Source organism: Ostrea edulis, chromosome 7, assembly GCF_947568905.1.
Source record: "Ostrea edulis chromosome 7, xbOstEdul1.1, whole genome shotgun sequence".
Classification (NCBI taxonomy): domain Eukaryota; kingdom Metazoa; phylum Mollusca; class Bivalvia; order Ostreida; family Ostreidae; genus Ostrea; species Ostrea edulis.
Genome location: NC_079170.1, coordinates 69,788,556 through 69,810,385, shown reverse-complemented (window position 1 = coordinate 69,810,385; position 21,830 = coordinate 69,788,556). Strand labels below are relative to the sequence as shown.

At 35.1% G+C, this 21,830-nt stretch overlaps 1 protein-coding gene across 2 annotated transcripts in view; it reads left to right on the top strand.

The window, feature by feature from the left end:
• Positions 1-21,830, top strand: part of LOC125654981 (uncharacterized) — a 35,040-nt gene that overhangs the window by 746 nt on the left and 12,464 nt on the right. The window contains exon 2 of one of the 2 annotated variants that reach the window (XM_056145224.1): positions 21,181-21,329. The exons of the other annotated variant lie outside the window; for it this stretch is intronic. The gene's annotated coding sequence lies outside the window, so the exon portion shown is untranslated. The remainder of the gene's footprint in view (positions 1-21,180; positions 21,330-21,830) is intronic. 2 annotated transcript variants of the gene reach the window in all.

Here is a 21,830-nt window from a genome sequence, read left to right as displayed (position 1 = left end):
TCCAAGATTACGCTCTTATATTATTTTCTAAGTGAACGCCTTTTTATTGTCAACTGAACAGTGAATTCCTTGAAAATAAATCATTGGTATTTGGATTTATAAGGACATGGGCACGATTGAGCTGAAAATTTTATTTTACCATTTTTATTGTTTACAATACTTAACTAAAGTATTTTAATGGTCAACCAAAATTATTCACAATTATACCCAAATGAGTATGCGAGTCCACACAGGATATAGTTTTTTCCCCTAGAGTTCATATGAAATCCTGGTTAGTATGTTCCAAAAGCAGACATACTAACCAGGACATTTAAAAAAAAAGATTGACATTGGTCATAACTTCTAAATGGTAAATATTAGAGCTTTTATATTGCACATGAACATTTCTTGTGACAAGATCTTTCTACTGGTACCAATATATTTGTCCTTGTGACCTTGACCGTCTTCGGAATTGGCCATTATCGGGGCATTTGTGTTTTACAAACACATCTTGTTCAATTTACAAGTTAATTCTGGACACAATTAAATAAGTTAGTGTTTAGCACAAATCATTTTGTTTCACACATGCTATTTCCTATTAAGCAATCTAATTGTAAACAAAAACATTAAACAAGCTTTGTTTACATAGCAAAGAATTGTGAATGCTATATCTCACTTGTAACTCAAAAGTTGATATCAAAATTTTGGTTGACCATTAAAATACTTTAGTTAAGTAATACCCCCCCCCCCCCCGATCTTCGTTCCCGGGGGCATAAAAATCCACTTTAAGGTAGCAACTGATAGCTAGCTCCCAAAAAACCACTCATTGAATTTTTTTCAATTTTATTTATTATAATATTTAGACTTTATCCTAAAACATATCAAAAAATCGACAAAAATAATCAGATTAATTTTTGAGGAAAGCGAGATTGAAATCCCCTCTTTTGCAGCCCCCAAAGGCAAAAAATGCCAAAATTGAGCAAATTAACACAGCAGACAATAAAAATTTCATTGACACCAGAAATATTGTCTGTCATATATAGTTATGTAAATTAAACAAAAACAGATAAAAAAAAATCAAAATTAATTAGAAATTCAAAATGCATCTAAGGAAACATTGGGATGATTCGACTTGGCAATTGGCCAAATTTACCCTAAATATGGCGTTTCTCACACACTATCAGGCATAAATTTTCTGACAACAAAAAATTCTGCTCATAAAATTTCTGATTTTATTTCATTTTTACAATAAGTCAAGTAGTATCTAAAATATTGAATAGAAAAAAATGTACCAAATGAGGTTTAATCTGAAACTATGTCAGATTTTGTAATACTACCCCCTCCCTTCCAGAAATGAAGTTTAAGAGATACAGTCAGCAGAGATAAACTATTGACCTTAAATGATTAAGCATTCCCAAATTACCACTTTGAGCATTCAACATCACAATACTAGACGTTTCTATGAGCCATTTAAGAATGATCTATAGTGTGTGATATTGCAGTTGACCTTTTTGCACTCACAATGATTGCCTAAATATTTAGTTATTTTTCATACAATTTTTTACCGGACCCAATATATTACCTCTACCCATTTTTTGATAGAAATTGATATCACTATACAGTAGAATACACCAATGTTTAAATAACCATTTCATATTTCAATAAATAATTAATATCAATGGAAAGAGACCAATGGACTGCCCATGGATCATTAAGTCCATCTGAGCCATCTTGCCCTCACAGATAAGTATGTCTTTCATAAGTTTAAGATTCCTAATTGTAGTTTCACAATGAACCAAAAACTCATTGGATAACTGAGAATGCATGTATATTGCACTAACTAACTGTAATTTTTCCCAGGTGAAGGTCTATGTTCACTGTATGTATAAGGAGGGGATTAGTTCTATTATGGAACTTTTCGAAAAATTGATGTACATTAATGTATCAATGATGTATGTTTCAACTAAATTCTGAATTACAAGGAAAATTCAAACACATTGATTGAAGTTATAAAATTGGTATTCTATCATGTGCACATTATTTACTAATATATATCTAAAAAAGAATAATTAACAGTGACATTTCCTTTACATCTATGCAATATTATTGTCTTTCAAAATGCATGTGCATGTAATACACGAGTACATGTGCTTCTTTTCCCTTAAATTCACAATTTTATGTTTAAAGTATGTTGTACAACATCCACTGCTCTGAGCTCAGAAGTGAATTAATGTTTTTCATCCGAGTCCCAAATTTTGCAGTAGTTCTTTAATCTTCGGAACTTGATCAAACATTTTTAAATGTGTGGAGTTGTGGGGGTCCAGGGGATATGTCATCATCACTGTAAATGGAGTACCTGTTCAAAATATAGATAAATATATTTAAATATAGCAAAAAAGATGAATATCTGATATACTCAGAATTGTCTTTACAAATGCTGTCTGATGTTTATCTCAAGAAAATATAGTACCTCTCTTGTTGTTAAACTTGTTGACTCGAAACCCACTTCAACCTGCACTGGTGCTATCTATAACCTCCATTGGTCCTCAGGCTGATGCCTAGAAAAAAGATCATCATAATTGATGTTTGCACAGTTAGGTCTATATTATACCATTGAGTAATTAGACTGTGTCAGACAATGTGAATTTTAAAATCGTGTCTCAACACATATTCAGTGAAAATTTAAATACTGATGTTTCAAAATTATAAATTGCAATATGAGATGACATATATCTTTTCATAAACTGCCATAGACTCATCATATCTGTTTTATTTACAAAATGTGGGTCAAGAGAAGGGCATACGTGTAGTATATATATCTTACTTATACATACAGTGAATACATTTGCCTCTGAGAGAGCATATGCAGACTTGTGATTAATTTACATTATTTTAAAAAGGTTTTGCCAACCTACATGTTTGTATGAAACACGAAACATCAGGTTTGATATATTTCTTAGATCACTGAAATTTCAAAGTAATAGTATATGTATACTATAGTCTAGGGAATTATATTTCAACACATATCCCCCCCTTCCTATCCGGTTCCCCCATACCCCTAGAAAGTAGATCTATACAGATATTTGTTTTGTGACATCACTTTTATTCATGTAGTTCAAGGTATGTTATTTTCGTAACGGTTATTTTCATAACGATATTTTCTTAATAAAAGAGTTATGAGAGCCCATGTCTACACATGTGGTTTACATATACATGACATCCGTTTACAATTACATGCACAGGTGGGAGTTATATTTTAAGCACACAATTGGAATACATATATACATACAAAATAATACATCTACTGTGTGTCGTGCGTTTAAACTTACAGATGTTATTATAAATAGCTTTGTGAAATAGAAGAGGAAATGTGAGTTGAACTTTTGACTGTTTGAATACAAATTTATGGCATTTGTTTTACTCACCAAATGAAACTATTATTTCGTTGTCCAAGTTGAATGCATCCACCAAATTCCTCTTCTTGCAAGAAACTTTGTTTAGCCTCTATTCTAAATGACTGTATTTAATCTCGCAGCATGCAGCACTCGGACATTACGATGCATCAACCAACAACTTTGTTTACGTAGCGCATCTATGTACATGGATTGGTGGTTGGTTTAACATTTCGTTTAGCAAAAAGTTTCACACAGATGAAATATTTAATCTACCATTATTACGGACATTGATGTATACTTATGTGGTATGTGCTGATTTTCTCTAGGTCATTCACAGCAACAAAAGACTTTCGGAACCCCTTTTTGTTTAACGGAATAAGGAATTCCGGAAAATAAATTCACGTGAAAATACACAATTTTTACTGATCAAGTGGTTGCTCTCCATCGCTACCTTAAAGAAACTTTTACTACTACTAATATATTTAACATATGTAAACAAAAACATGGTATAATAACTATGGATTAGAAAGTTCAATTTTAAGCTTGTGCAAGAGATTGTGCAGGATCAGTCATCATCTTGCTCCATCATTTTCTCCTTCTATAATCTGCATTTCATCTTATATTTATAAATAGGAAAACTTACAAAGGATATAAGATTATTCAGAAAGATTGTTTTATTTCTCCGCTGATTCATTATAATATCCCAGCAATCTAATTAGAATTAGATGTTAGATCCGCTCGCGTTATGTATGCGAGTAGACGAGTGGATCTAACATCTAATTTTAATTAGATTGATATCCCAGTATAATAGCTTTCCATGTAATATAAAACTTCAAGAAGGAGCTAATTTTCTTCCAAATATGCTTAGTAATTTTGCATTCATACAAAATATGTTTGATGTCTTCATCGACATTGCAAGCTTCACATGATGGAGACCTATCTTTTATCCATTTACTTTTATGTACATTATTGTTCAAAGTACCATTAAGTTTTTGCTTTATCCTCTTCGTGCCTATCAGCACATAAGGCTTCAACCAGCTGACGCCACAACTGCGTCTTTTGCTTTCTTTTCTATTCCCCCCAGGTCTTCCCTATATCTTTCATCTCCTGTTCTACCATCCTTCGCCATGTCTCTTTTTGGCGTCCTCTTTTTCTCTTTCCATCAGGTATCCATCTCAGAGCAATCTTAGTGATATCTTCTCCTTTTCATAGAACAGCCAAGTAGTTTATAGTTAAATTCTGATATTCAATATTGTCAAGAATAAAGTAAATTTTATATGCAAGGGTTGTGTAGAGTTTTTAGCTCACCTGAACCGAAGGTTCAAGTGAGCTTTTCTGATCACATTTTGTCTGTCGTCCGTCTGTCCATCTGTAAACTTTTCACATTTTCGACTTCTTCTCCAGAACCACTGGGCCAAATTCAACCAAACTTGCCACAAAGCATCCCTGGGTGAAGGGGATTCAGATTTGAAAGTAGACATTAACGGCAAACTAACAACTCAACTGTATGACAAACGGGATGATTTCAGCTTCTCCATCGTCAACTTCCCACATTTATGTAGCAATATTCCATTATCACCTGCATATGGTGTTTATATATCTCAACTGATTCGATATGCAAGAGCTTGTTCTGGGTATAGTAAGTTTTTAAACCGAGGTAAGCTACTGACAAACAAGTTGATGGTACAGGAATTTCAACAGTCTCGATTGAAGTCAGCATTTCGCAAATTCTATGGTCGTTATAACGATCTAGTTCGTCAATACAACCTCGCATTGGGACAAATGCTGTCTGACGTGTTTCATACCGATTGTTAAGCCGTTCTTGGCACACTGATTTTGACTGCGGATAACTCCGTTTACCTGATCAGGATATGGGGCTCACGGCGGGTGTGACCGGTCAACAGGGGATGCTTACTCCTCCTAGGCACCTGATCCCACCTCTGGTGTGTCCAGGGGTCCGTGTTTGCCCAACTATCTATTTTGTATTACTTGTAGGAGTTATGAGATTGATCACTGTTCATTATCTTCACCTTGCATTTGTTCAAATGAAGGGCCATGCCCTTTCTCAAAAGGAGATAATTAAGAATATGTGAAATTTTGGTGGTATCTTTTAAAAATCTTCCTTCTCAAGAACCACTGGGTCAGAAAAGATGAAATTTATAGATAAGCTTTATTAGGTAGTACAGATTCTAAATTGTTAAAATCATGGCCCCCGGGGGTCGGATGGGGCCACAATAGGGGATCAAAGTTTTACATACAAATATATAGGAAAAATCTATAAAAATCTTCTTCTCAAGAACCACTGAGCCAGAAAAGCTGAGATTTATATGAAAGCTTCCTGATATAGTGCAGATTCTAAATTGTTAAAATCCTGGCCCCCGGGGGTAGGATGGGGCCACAATAGGGGATCAAAGTTTTACATACAAATATATAGGAAAAATCTTTAAAAATCTTCTTTTCAAGAACCACTGAGCCAGAAAAGCTGAGATTTATATGAAAGCTTCCTGATATAGTGCAGATTCTAAATTGTTAATATCATGGCCCCCGGGGTTCAGATGGGGCCAGAATAGGGGATCAAAGTTTTACATACAAATATATAGAAAAAATCTTTAAAAATCTTCTTCTCAAGAACCTTTGGGCCAAACAAGTTCACATTTACATGAAAGCTTTCTGACATAGTGTAGATTCAAGTTTGCAAAAACCAAATGTCTCCAGGGGTAGGTGGGGCCATAATAGGGACTACGGTTTTACATGCAAATATATATGGAAAGTCTTCTGATATTGACCAAGGTAACTCAGGTGAGCGATGTGGTCCATGGGCCTCTTGTTCTCCTATCTAAAGACCCACTCATTTTGAATTGAGAATCTTCACACAGACACCTAACCTTTTGAAGCATTTTTTTGAAAAAAAAGTATTTTACTTTCTTTTCCAGATTCACCAAATCAAATTACAAAAACTTTAAAAGACAACAAAGAAACAAAACATAAAGTAAAAAGATGAATTTATAAAAGGAGGGGGATGAAAAAAAGGACACCCCCCCCCCCAAAAAAAAAACCAAGAGGAAAAGAAAATAAGAAAATAAAAGATCATGAATTCCGAGTACTTGTAACTATCCGTCATAAATGGAATTAATTACTGATGTAATATGTCATATCGTTAATAATCGGATCAGGATGCCGTCAATCTTCAATAAATTTAATGTTTTCTGTACAAAATATAGCTTAAAAACAAGTACTTTTGATAAATGTTGCAAAATTATTTTATAATCATGTTTATTTAAGCGGTATACATACAAATAAACACTTAAATTGCATTAGATTGGAAATTTACCTTGGTTCTCTATTGTACTCTGTTTAGTAGTACCCTGTACATACACATAGGTACAGCACAATATCTCTTGATTTCAGCTATATAACTTATAATCATTATGTGAATCCACACATTTCGGAAATATTATATATACAGTGAGACCGTTGGACCGAGCGAAGCATGAAATAGTCATTGGCGTGTCCCAAGTGATAATCATAATTCCATTAAGTACGGTAGATTATGATTCATTTAAAAAATGAATATATTTAAAGGGGGATATATGGGAATAACAGTTCTACAGGATCCGCTTATTTGTTTAATGTGGGAAATGAAACGCAAGGCGACATAAACCGTGCATTGTGACTAGGGGTGTGTACATTGCTCAAGATTTTCCAATACGATACGATACAATGTTTTCTGATGCGATATCCGATATATTGGATATACAAATTGATGTAGTTAAGCATTTTCTGAAGTAAAATATCAAAATGCACGATTTTCTCCAAAATTTTATTTTTTACTTTTAATGATCAAAATCTACTGTCTAATATGTTTAAAAGATTTCACATAAAAAATAAGGTTGTGCATTATCACAGAAGTTCATTTTAGAGAGTTTATTATTTGTTTTGTAAACAAAGAATGCCGTACGTTATTATTTACGAAATTTTCAAAAGAAATGGATATCGATCTAAGTTTATTGTAACTTTCACATTTCAAGCATTCTTCGGATAAAATGTTTCATCTAAAAGTTAATATGCGCGACTATGCAAAATTAAGATGCTTTATATTACAACATTGATATTTCACTTGTTTGTTTGTATACATAAAAGGACTGGGGTCTTTGTTTACATAACGCATATTTAAGGCTAAAATATAGCTTTTATTCTTGCATTCAGAAGGTTAAAATTTTGGTTGTCAACATTAAATGAGTTATACTTTTAATATTAAACATCAAAAATAAAAACTAATTTGTTCAAAAATCGTGAACCAGTTTTCATAGCAAAACAAACAATGACAATTAAAGTCTGATGAAACTCCAATGTCACAATGTAAAAGCGAGGATTAAGCTTAGTCTGAAGAATTCCCAATGTGTTACAATGTAAAAGCGGGTATTAAAGTCTGAGGAAACTCCAATGTCACAATGTAAAAGCGGGGATTAAAGTCTGAGAAATCTCCGATGTGTCACAATGTAAAAGTGGGGATTAAAGTCTGAGGAATCTCTGATATCACAATGTAAAAGTGAGGATTAAAGTCTGAGGAATCTCTGATGTCATGATGTAAAAGTGGGGATTAAAGTCTTGTTAGAAGCCATTTTTAAATTATGAACTTCAATCCCGACTATTAAAAGGGCTATTTTTAAACCCGACATTATATCGTATCGTCGAAACACCGTATCGTATATCGCTGGACAGGCGTATACCGGTACATTTCGACATATCAATATATTGATTCACCCCTAATTGTGACGTCACATTTAGCCTCGACTTTTTTCTCTTTCAAAGCAATCAATTGTAAACAACAATACATAAGGAATCGTCATAGGCTCGTTTTAGAATTGTCGCAGCTCTACAAAACTGAAAACAGACGCACACTCCCATGATCTGTACTGTCGATTTAATATCGGAAGTGAACATTTTAGTTAACTTGTACAATGTTTCAAACGAAGTAAATTACGATGTTAGCAGTCCATTTATCGGCAAGTGAATTAGGGAATTTTTAGTCTCAAATTTGGGAAAAATCATCGGTTTTTGGCATTGGGAATGGTACCGTTTATCGGTACCAGTTATATAAGGGAAAATAAACGCTGATTAAAACTAAACAAAATTAACCAATAAATTCAAAATGGTAAAATAATAACTTAAAGTATATTGTATATTCTTATTTAAATTAAAGAAACCCATGAACTTGTTCATCTATTTATTCGTATTACTGTTTTTCTATTTGATGATTGACTAAAAACTGTAACAATAATAATCACACCATTCATTTTTAATAAACTAAGAGTTTGAATTACAAATTATACGTCAGTCTTGTATCTTTGACATTCAAAATTAAAACACGAATAAAACTATAATGTTGGGTTTATGCAACCTGAAGTTATGAAAACACGTCTGTTCTGTACAGTGTTTATTTGAACTCTGAAGTAAAACTGTAGTAGATGCTATTCACATGACGTCGTGGTAACGTTTATGATGTCATAGTTCGGCATATAATACATAAACAAGTGTGTATAGATCTCTATGATCACAAATAAGGATTACTAAACTGTCCGAGTTTCACGACATCCTGGGGCCATCAAAATGTACAAAAAAAACCAAACAAGAATTATGAGGTTCATTGGCGTTGTGAATTTTAGATGGATATTTAGTCACAGATTTTAATCACTTGCACTATTGTCCTTTTCATTAATTTCAAGTGGAAAAAGTCTCGCAATTGGTCTTGTTGTTATTCCTCATTTTGTTCTCAATTCGAACTTTCATTTTCATTTTGCCTGCAGTATTGTCCGTAATCGTCGTGGTCAATATTGGCCTGGTGTGGAGGGGGCGTAACGCTCTGCACTGGAAGAAAAGCACTTCGCGTGCAAGACTTGGGCTCCCATCTCCCCGAGGGAGGGCTGTCCTGGGGAGGGGTGTTGGGAGGAAGGGGGGTCAGAATATGGCTGGCGATGGTCAATCTTTGGAATCTTCATTTGGTTCTGGGCTCGGCTCAGAATTTGTTCCTTTTGTTGCCTTGCAGTGCTTCCCAAGGTCTTCTGGTACTTACTGGACATTTGGTCCAGTAATGGTTGAGATATTACTGGACCAATTAAATCACATTTTACCAGACCAAAATTTTATATGCAAATTAATCCCCTATTGTGGCTCCATCTTACCCTTGGGGTCATGGTTTTGACAAACTTAAATTTACACTATCTCATCATGAAGCTTAAAATTTCATGTAATTTGAACTTTCTGGCCCAGTGGTTCTTAATTGAGAAGAAGATTTAAGATGTTCCCTATGTATTCCCATGTAAACCTTTGATCGCCTATTATCACCTTACCCTACCCCCGGGGGCAATAGTTTTAACAAAATGTCAGAAAACTTTCATGTAAATTTAAAATTTCTGGCCCAAAATGGCATCGGCGATGTTCTTTATTAGCCCAAGCATTTCTCTTCAGATTCGTCAGTGGAGTAAACTTATCCAACCCGTGTTCAACACAAGTGTTATGAAATACACGTTTTTTTTTAAACTCGAGCAATTCGCGTAACTCAAATGCAAATTGTTCAATCAAACATGCCCATGTCGTTCAAGTACTTCTTAATCAGTGTACAATTTAAACGCTTTATTTACATGTTATTTATTACCTATTTCAAACGCTTCAAAGACATCTGTATTTTTACGGGATATTGCTCACTTGTATTATCACCCATTTGGGGGAATTGAAGATGATTGCAAGTTTGATATCTATTTGCAATGACTAAAGAACAATAAATTTTGGGACATGTATGCTGCTAAAAATTGAAAATTTATCTAATCATGAAATTCATTGGGGGAAAAAAATATTGGACTCTTGGTGCGGCCAATAACTGATATTGATCGGACCAAAACAAAAATTACTGGACATTTGCCAATGTCCGACGGACCTTCAGAATCACTGGCCTTAAAAATTGGTAACTCCTCTCGATACAGCTTCTTCCCGAGCTCTGCAATTTTATGTCTCTCAGCCTCGATGGGTATATTGAGGCCCACAGGTAGGATGGGAGGGCCACAAGGGGTACCATTTGCCTCTTTCAAATAATTGTATTCTTTCCATCGCTCTTCACGGAGTTGCTGAGACACCTGGCTGTAGTCGTAAGTTTCTGTATGATTGAGTTGTTGGGAAGGTGAGGCCTCTTGGCGATACACCTCATCCTGCCATCTGTTGGCTTGTTCCTCTTTCACGGGAGGGTGTGGCGCTCTCTGATACTGTGAGGGTGGGTCATATTTCTCCTGACCATAGCCCTGGCCCTGTTGAGGACGGTAGGAGGGTTGATTGTAATCATATGATGGGCGACCATAGTCATTCTGTGGACAGGAGTTGTATATGGAACGATCGTAATCAGCAGAGGGATAGTTTGGATTTCTGTCCACCATTGCAGCACACACTTTGTCACCTGTTGGATTTGCTCTGTCATTATTTGCTGGTCCAGATAGCAGGTATCCTAGTTTGGATTTGACAGCAGTTGGTCCATTGCCACGTACTTCATGGTTCATGATGAAGTCTCAGAAGTGATCTGCTCCAATAAGTATTTCTATTGCAAATGGTTGATATATATATCACTTGGATTGGCATGTGCTAGCTTCAAATGGCATAGATGTGGTAGTTGGTTTATCTCTGCTAAGTGGGTTTAAATTTGAACACCAATTTGTGGAACTACAATTATATGCATCTATCGGCATGTACTGGTTTCCTTCACCAATGATAGTCAGTTGTACTCTGTCAAGGTGATGTACTTCGGTTTTCTTCACGCAATACAATTAATGATAATCATACCTTGTAGTGATACCATCTATCAGGTGTAGCCACATGCAGGACAGCGACATTTAAGCCATACTTATTGATACAATTAATGATAGTCATACCATCTATCAGGTGTAGCCACATGCAGGACAGCGATATTTAAGCCATACTTATTGATACAATTAATGATAGTCATACCATCTATCAGGTGTAGCCACATGCAGGACAGCGACATTTAAGCCATGTTTATTGATACAATTAATGATAATCATACCTATGATAATTCAAACATGTCATTTTGTTATTTTTGACAAAACAATACTAAGCTAGAATGGCTTTTTAAGTTCAACTGAAATAATTTTCTCGAAACTTCTTAAATTTACATTTTAGCATATTCTTATTATGAATAACATTTCGGCAATCAATTTGATGATTGCCATTTTAAGTATGGCTTGCTTTTCAAATCAATGGACTCAGGGCAAATATGAACTAAATTATACCATGTCATCAAGATCAAATTTTTCTCCAATTCATTAATATCGTTTCAAATAAGCAGTTTCAAACCTTTCTATATTATTTTAAATGTTCAATTTATCCACTGTCTTTTAACATTATGAAACTGTCATGCTGATCAATGTCAGTCCTTCTGTCAGCTCAATATAACAAATTTATGGTAAAAATTCCCCATATTTGCCCTATTAACTGCAAAAAAAATCCTATAATCCTATACTTTTTAGACCAAAAGTGGCTTGACACCCTGAGGTCATATAGCACTGAAATATAAAGTGCATGGGATTAGAGGTAAAGCATTTAGATTTATTGTTTAAAAAATGCTTGGGCATGTCATAAAAATTTCTAGCTTCGTTAATGTCGAACCTTGTCAAATTTCAGGATACTATTCATAAACAATGATCGATTATAACAGCATCAAAATAAATCCTACTTTCCCTCACAAGATTTGCAGAGATTACATGTGATCACACAAGGTTTCACACAAAATATCAGCAACTGCCATAAGGTACCGATCACCATCCTTTACCAAAGCCATGCCTTGTTTACAAACAATTGACTTTCTCCATATATGCCATTGAGTGCCGATGCCCATTAATGACGATTTCAAGGTCACAACATAAAATGGAAACTATCGTGGCGCATATTATATATATATATATATATATATATATATATATATATATATATATATATATAAATGTAGACTTTATAATATCAAAGACAACTAGTACTTATTGTAACGGGGACCGTTACACATGTTCCCCAAACATTCCCCCATTTAGCAAGCGGTGCCATTTATTTCAGTACAAGTGGTTTTGACCATGGCAAACTGTCTAGCATGTGAATATATAACTATTTCATAACGTTCAGTCCATTTCATGCTAGTACAAATCAATTATAAAGATCTGAGAATTTTGTGCACGTGCACGTACGTGCATGCACGTGCTGATAAGTAATTTGACCATCTCGATACATTAGAAGTCTTACCATATGAGTACAAGAGAAGTTTCACAACAGTTCAATGAAAATAGAGAAATTAACAACAACTCAAAACTACAAAGACCGAGATCAATGCACGTGCATACACGTGCGCATGAGTACCACAAAACAATTTTTTTGATGCTATTCAATAGACATTTGAACAATATACTTACTATATGAATTTGGTATCGATCGCTTCACTCTTAAGAAAGTTATTGGGATTTCAAAATCGTCCAATCAGAATTAAGCACACGTGCATGCGCGTGCAGGGAAGTGATTTTGAGACTATTAATAAATTGACAGGCCCAAAACATACCTGCAACCTAATTTTCAAACCTATTCATTGCAATCTCAAAATGTTATAGACCAATACTCAAATTTAGACGTCAAAAATTACATTGCACGCGCATTCACGCGCACGCGATTTTGATTATGGAAAATTTGTTGACACAATTTCACAGACATTCATATCATAGATCCTCAGGGTAAATTTGAATTCATTTCAGTTTTTAATTCAATAGTTATGACCATTTTAGTACCCGAAAAATGAAAGAAAAGCTATGCACGTGCATACACGGGCACGTGAGTATGACTCAGCATCAATGTTGATGTCATTCAATAGACATTTGATAGATATACTTACAGTATAAATTTCATATTGTTTCCATCATTTATAAGAAAGTTATGGCGATTTCAAAATCGTCCAATCACAATTTAGCACACGTGCATGCACGTGCCGGATGGTAATTATGACTATACACTTTTGTTAAGAATATCAAGATACATATACAATACAAGTTTGAAAAGATTTTGACAAAAAACAAAAACGTTAGGGTCATTGAAAGAATTGAACTTTCAAAAGACAATGCACGTGCGCACGCATGCGCGTTTGCAATTTTTATTACATCGATCTGTAGATATCTGGCATGTCTACCTATCCTGTAAATATCATTAAATTTCCTTCATTGGCATGAATGATATAAACGGTTTTGTATTATCCAATCAAATTGAAGCAAACGTGCATGCGCGTGAAGAATTGAAATTTTGACGATGCCAAACAGTTAAGGGTCCCAAGATGTACCTACGATATAAATAGCATACGATTTCATTGAAAAATAAAAAAGTTAGACTTATTCCAAAGTTTGTAAACAAAAAATCCAATGCACGTGCATGCACATGCATGCATTTTCAGAAAAATGACATTCGTTCCGCACATCTACATATGCTATACTATCATCCTAACAAGGTTTCATATTGATCCCTTGAGTAGTTTCTGAGAACACTCGTGGACAAAAAAGTCCCAAGAAGAAAGAAAAAATAATAATAATAATAAGAAGAAGAAGAAGAAGAAGAAGAAGAAGAAGAAACAGAGTAAAACCAATATGTTCCCAAACTTCGTTTGGGGAACATAACTAGTACTTATTGTAACGGGGACCGTTACAGATGTTCCCCAAACATTCCCCCATTTTGTAAGTGGTGTCATTTATTTCAGTACAAGTGGTTTTGACCATTGCAAACTGTGAAACATGTGAATATATAACTATCTTATAACGTTCAGTCCATTTCATACTAGTTCAAATCAGTTATAAAGATCTGAGAGTTTTGTGCACGTGCACGTACGTGCATGCAGGTGAATATGAATAATTCGACCATCTCAATACATTAGAAGTCTTACTATATGAGTACAAGAGAACTTTTACAACTGTTCAATGAAAAACGAGAAAATAACGGCAACTCGAAACTACAAAGACCGAGATCAATGCACGTGCATACACGTGCGCATGAGTACCACAAAACAATTTTTTTGATGCTATTCAATAGACATTTGAACAATATACTTACTATATGAATTTGGTATCGATTGCTTCACTCATAAGAAAGTTATTGGGATTTCAAAATCGCCCAATCAGAATTAAGCGCACGTGCATGCGCGTGCAGGGAAGTGATTTTGAGACTATTAATAAATTGAGAGGCCCAAAACATACCTGCAACCTACTTTTCAAACCTATTCATTGCAATCTCAAAATGTTATAGAACAATACTTAAATTTAGACGTCAAAAATTACAATGCACGCGCATTCACGCGCACGTGATTTTGATAATGGAAAATTTGTTAACACCATTTCATAGACATTCATATCATAGATCCTCAGGGTAAATTTGAATTCATTTCAGTTTTTAATTCAATAGTTATAGCCATTTTAGTACCCGAAAAATGACAGAAAAGCTATGCACGTGCATACACGTGCACGTGAGTATGACTGAGCATCAATGTTGATGTCATTCAATAGGCATTTGATAGATATACTTACAGTATAAATTTCATATTGTTTCAATTATTTACAAGAAAGTTATTGCGATTTGAAAATCGTCCAATCACAATTTAGCACACGTGCATGCACGTGCCGGATGGTAATTATGACTATACACTTTTGTTAAGAATATCAAGATACATATACAATACAAGTTTGAATAGATTTTGACCAAAAACAAAAAAGTTATGGTCATTGAAAGAATTGAACCTTCAAAAGACAATGCACGTGCGTGCGCATGCGCGTTTGCAATTTTTATTACATCGATCTGTAGATATTTGGCATGTCTACCTATCCTGTAAATATCATTAAATTTCCTTGATTGGCATCAATGTTATAAACGATTTTGTATTATCCAATCAAATTGAAGCACACGTGCATGCGCGTGCAGAATTGAAATTTTGACGATGCCAAACAGTTAAGGGTCCCATGTTATACCTACGATATAAATAGCAAACGATTTCATTGAAAAATAAAAAAGTTAGACTGATTTTAAAGTTTGTAGACAAAAAATCCAATGCACGTGCACGCACATGCATGCATTTTCAGACAAAATGACATTCGTTCCGCACATCTACATATGCTATACTATCATCCTAAAAAGGTTTCAGATTGATTCCTTGAGTAGTTTCTGAGAACACTCGTGGACAAAAAAGTCCCAAGAAGAAAGAACGAATAATAATAATAACTAGTACTTATTGTAACGGGGACCGTTACAGATGTTCCCCAAACATTCCCCCATTTAGAAAGTGGTGACATTTATTTCCGTACAAGTTGTTTTGACCATTGCAAAGTGTGTAGCATGTGAATATATAACTATCTTATAACGTTCAGTCCATTTCATACTAGTTCAAATCAGTTATAAATATCTGAGAATTTTGTGCACGTGCACGTACGTTCATGCACGTGGATATAAATAATTCGACCATCTCGATACATTAGAAGTCTTACTATATGAGTACAAGAGAAGTTTCACAACTGTTCAATGAAAAACGAGAAATTAACAGCAACTCAAAACTACAAAGACCGAAATCAATGCACGTACATACACGTGCGCGTGAGTACCACACAGCAATTGTGTTGATGCTATTCAATAGACATTTGAACAATATACTTACTATATGAATTTGGTATCGATTGCTTCACTCATAAGAAAGTTATTGGGATTTCAAAATCGTCCAATCAGAATTAAGCGCACGTGCATTCGCGTGCAGGGAAGTGATTTTGAGACTATTAATAAATTGACAGGCCCAAAACATACCTGCAACCTACTTTTCAAACCTATTCATTGCAATCTCAAAATGTTATAGACCAATACTTCAATTTAGACGTCAAAAAGTACAATGCACGCGCATTCACGCGCACACGATTTTGATAATGGAGCATTTGTTGAGACCATTTCATAGACATTCATATCATAGATCCTCAGGGTAAATTTGAATTCGTTTCAGTTTTTAATTCAATAGTTATGACCATTTTAGTACCCGAAAAATGAAAGAAAGGATATGCACGTGCATACACGGGCACGTGAGTATGACTCAGCATCAATGTTGATGTCATTCAATAGGCATTTGATAGATATACTTACAGTATAAATTTCATATTGTTTCCATCATTGATAAGAAAGTTATGGCGATTTCAAAATCGTCCAATCAGAATGTAGCACACGTGCATGCACGTGCCGGATGGTAATTATGACTGTACACTTTTGTTGAGAATATAAAGATACATATACAAGACAAGTTTGAAAAGATTTTGACAAAAAACAAAAAAGTTATGGTCATTGAAAGAATTGAACGTTCAAATGTCAATACGCGTGCGTGCGCATGCGCGTTTTCAATTTTTTTAACATAGATTTGTAGATATTTATAATCTCAACCTATCCTGTAAATATCATCAAATTGTCTTAATTTACATGAAAGTTATAAATGGTTTTGTATTATCCAATCAAATTGAAGCACACGTGCATGCGCGTGCAGAATTGAAATTTTGACGATGTGAAACGGTTAAGGGTCTCAAGTTATACCTGCAATATAAATATCAAACGATTTCATTGAAAAACAAAAAAGTTAGACGAATTCCAAAGTTTGTAAACAAAAAATTCAATGCCCGTGCATGCACATGCATGCATTTTCAGACAAAATGACGTTCGTTCCGCACATCTACAAAGAGTATTCTATCATCCTAAAAAGGTTTCGTCTTGATCCCTTCAGTAGTTTCTGAGAACACTCGTGGACAAAAAAGGGTGACAAGAATAAAGAAAGAATAATAATAATAACTAGTACTTATTGTAACGGGGACCGTTACACATGTTCCCCAAACATTCCCCCATTTAGCAAGCGGTGCCATTTATTTCAGTACAAGTGGTTTTGACCATTGCAAACTGTCTAGCATGTGAATATATAACTATTTCATAACGTACAGTCCATTTCATGCTAGTACATATCAGTTATAAAGATCTGAGAATTTTGTGCACGTGCACGTACGTGCATGCACGTGCTGATAAGTAATTTGACCATCTCGATACATTAGAAGTCTTACCATATGAGTACAAGAGAAGTTTCACAACAGTTCAATGAAAATCAAGAAATTAACAACTCAAAACTACAAAGACCGAGATCAATGCACGTGCATACACGTGCGCGTGAGTTCCACACAACAATTTTGTTGAAGCTATTCAACAGACATTTGAACAATATACTTACTATATGAATTTGGTATCGATCGCTTCACTCTTAAGAAAGTTATTGGGATTTCAAAATCGTCCAATCAGAATTAAGCGCACGTGCATGAGCGTGCAGGGAAGTGATTTTGAGACTATTAATAAATTGACAGGCCCAAAACATACCTGCAACCTAATTTTCAAACCTATTCATTGCAATCTCAAAATGTTATAGACCAATACTCAAATTTAGATGTCAAAAATTACAATGCACGCGCATTCACGCGCACGCGATTTTGATAATGGAAAATTTGTTGACACCATTTCACAGACATTCATATCATAGATCCTCAGGGTAAATTTGAATTCATTTCAGTTTTTAATTCAATAGTTATGACCATTTTAGTACCCGAAAAATGAAAGAAAAGCTATGCACGTGCATACACGCGCACGTGAGTATGACTCAACATCAATGTTGATGTCATTCAATAGACATTTGATAGATATACTTACAGTATAAATTTCATATTGTTTCCATCATTGATAAGAAAGTTATGGCGATTTCAAAATCGTCCAATCACAATTTAGCACACGTGCATGCACGTGCCGGATGGTAATTATGACTATACACTTTTGTTAAGAAAATCAAGATACATATGCAATACAAGTTTGAAAAGATTTTGACAAAAAACAAAAAAGTTATGGTCATTGAAAGAATTGAACCTTCAAAAGACAATGCACGTGCGTGCGCATGCGCGTTTGCAATTTTGATTGCATCGGTCTGTAGATATTTTGCATGTCTACCTATCCTGTAAATATCATTAAATTTCCTTAATTGGTATCAATGTTATAAACGGTTTTGTATTATCCAATCAAATTGAAGCACACGTGCATGCGCGTGCAGAATTGAAATTTTGACGATGCCAAACAGTTAAGGGTCTCAAGTTATACCTACGATATAAATAGCAAACGATTTCATTGAAAAATAAAAAAGTTAAACTGATTCCAAAGTTGGTAAACAAAAAATCCAATGCACGTGCATGCACATGCATGCATTTTCAGACAAAATGACATTCGTTCCGCACATCTACATATGCTATACTATCATCCTAAAAAGGTTTCAGATTGATCCCTTGAGTAGTTTCTGAGAACACTCGTGGACAAAAAAGTCCCAAGAAGAAAGAAAGAAAAATAATAATAATAAGAAACAGAGTAAAACCAATATGTTCCCAAACTTTGTTTGGGGAACATAATAATAAGAAACAGAGTAAAACCAATATGTTCCCAAACTTTGTTTGGGGAACATAATAATAAGAAACAGAGTAAAACCAATATGTTCCCAAACTTCGTTTGGGGAACATAACTAGTACTTATTGTAACGGGGACCGTTACACATGTTCCCCAAACATTCCCCCATTTAGCAAGCAGTGCCATTTATTTCAGTACAAGTGGTTTTGACCATGGCAAACTGTCTAGCATGTGAATATATAACTATTTCATAACGTACAGTCCATTTCATGCTAGTACATATCAGTTATAAAGATCTGAGAATTTTGTGCACGTGCACGTACGTGCATGCACGTGCTGATAAGTAATTTGACCATCTCGATACATCAGAAGTCTTACCATATGAGTACAAGAGAAGTTTCACAACAGTTCAATGAAAATCGAGAAATTAACAACAACTCAAAACTACAAAGACCGAGATTAATGCACGTGCATACACGTGCGCGTGAGTACCACACAACAATTTTGTTGATGCTATTCAACAGACATTTGAACAATATACTTACTATATGAATTTGGTATCGATCGCTTCACTCTTAAGAAAGTTATTGGGATTTCAAAATCGTCCAATCAGAATTAAGCGCACGTGCATGCGCGTGCAGGGAAGTGATTTTGAGACTATTAATAAATTGACAGGCCCAAAACATACCTGCAACCTAATTTTCAAACCTATTCATTGCAATCTCAAAATGTTATAGACTAATACTCAAATTTAGACGTCAAAAATTACATTGCACGCGCATTCACGCGCACGCGATTTTGATAATGGAGAATTTGTTGACACCATTTCACAGACATTCATATCATAGATCCTCAGGGTAAATTTGAATTCATTTCAGTTTTTAATTCAATAGTTATGACCATTTTAGTACCCGAAAAATGAAAGAAAAGCTATGCACGTGCATACACGGGCACGTGAGTATGACTCAGCATCAATGTTGATGTCATTCAATAGACATTTGATAGATATACTTACAGTATAAATTTCATATTGTTTCCATCATTTATAAGAAAGTTATGGCGATTTCAAAATCGTCCAATCACAATTTAGCACACGTGCATGCACGTGCCGGATGGTAATTATGACTATACACTTTTGTTAAGAATATCAAGATACATATACAATACAAGTTTGAAAAGATTTTGACAAAAAACAAAAAAGTTATGGTCATTGAAAGAATTGAACCTTCAAAAGACAATGCACGTGCGTGCGCATGCGCGTTTGTAATTTTTATTACATCGATCTGTAGATATTCGACATGTCTACCTATCCTGTAAATATCATTAAATTTCCTTGATTGGCATGAATGATATAAACGGTTTTGTATTATCCAATCAAATTGAAGCACACGTGCATGCGCGTGCAGAATTGAAATTTTGACGATGCCAAACAGTTAAGGGTCCCTTGTTATACCTACGATATACATATCAAACGATTTCATTGAAAAATAAAAAAGTTAGACTGATTCCAAAGTTGGTAAACAAAAAATCCAATGCACGTGCATGCACATGCATGCATTTTCAGACAAAATGACATTCGTTCCGCACATCTACATATGCTATACTATCATCCTAAAAAGGTTTCAGATTGATCCCTTGAGTAGTTTCTGAGAACACTCGTGGACAAAATAGTCCCAAGAAGAAAGAAAGAATAATAATAATAAATAAGAAGAAGAAGAAACAGAGTAAAACCAATATGTTCCCAAACTTCGTTTGGGGAACATAATAACTAGTGATCCTAATTGTTCGCAAACAATTAGAGGGCTTCCCACCTTCTAGCGGTTTTTCAGTAGTGTTGAAATGCTAAAAGCCCCCCCCCCCCCTACCCCACCCCACCCTCACCAAAAAAAAATGGATTTGGCTTGAAAAGAAATTCAAATTTGCCGCCTTGAGTGTTGTAGTGTTGGAGATTAAGGCCTTGGTTTCGCACGATAGTACCGGTCAAATATTTGAAAAAAAAGGGTGCGAGTGTTGCATAGCCGGCACATATCAGGTAAAAGTGTAATAGAACTTGTGCAGGTGTTTGGGGTGACTTTAGACCTGTTAGATAGGATATTTGGAGGTGCAAAGAAACCGGATGTGCCATTTTCCTAGATTGTAGTAACTGCTGGTGCATGCTGGGAGTCTACAAGCCTCATGTTGTCAGATGTTGTGAAGATGCACTGGATTTTACCGTGTGTGTTGTGGATTGTGGAATTAAATATACAGTTTGTAATGGCTCATCCTATGTGTTCTAATTCACGGAGACAATGTCTTTCAGTCATTTCACCCAAGGAGGCATGCATATACGGATTTATAGGCTTTGACAACAAACAACCAAAATGGCGGCCGGTGAATTAGAAAGTGTCTGAGTGCATGTAGGATATTTGAACGGAGAATAGGAGTACTGCATCCCATCTGATCCTGCAGGTAAGTGTTTATTTGTTTACAATGACAGTCGGGATGGAATGTCAATGAGTTCAACTGTCGAGTAAAGTTGCATCATCATTATCATAAAAAACTTAGTCTTTATGTTGATGCAGGCAGACAATTGAATCTGGCCTATGTCTTTTCATGAATGTAAATGGAATTCATGTTTGATTGACAAGACAGTCAAGAAATGAAGAAATGGGTGTAGGTCAGATGTGTAGGTGTAGGTCAGATTAGCTAGAATCCTGTAATTGTTGCATGGCATGAGACCGGTCAAAATAGTGTATTGAAACAGCTGATCACAGACAGGTCACTTGAAGGGTGGGGGATTTCTTCCTTGGGGACGACAGGCGTGATGGGTGGGTTGGCCTTACTCGTGGAGACTGGCCCCTGGATGCGTGATCTTGACCTTTGACCTTGACCCACTTTCAAGGTCAAACATCAAAAACCCATGGGGGAGAAAGTGTGACCTTGACCTTGACCTCATTTTGAAGGTCAAAG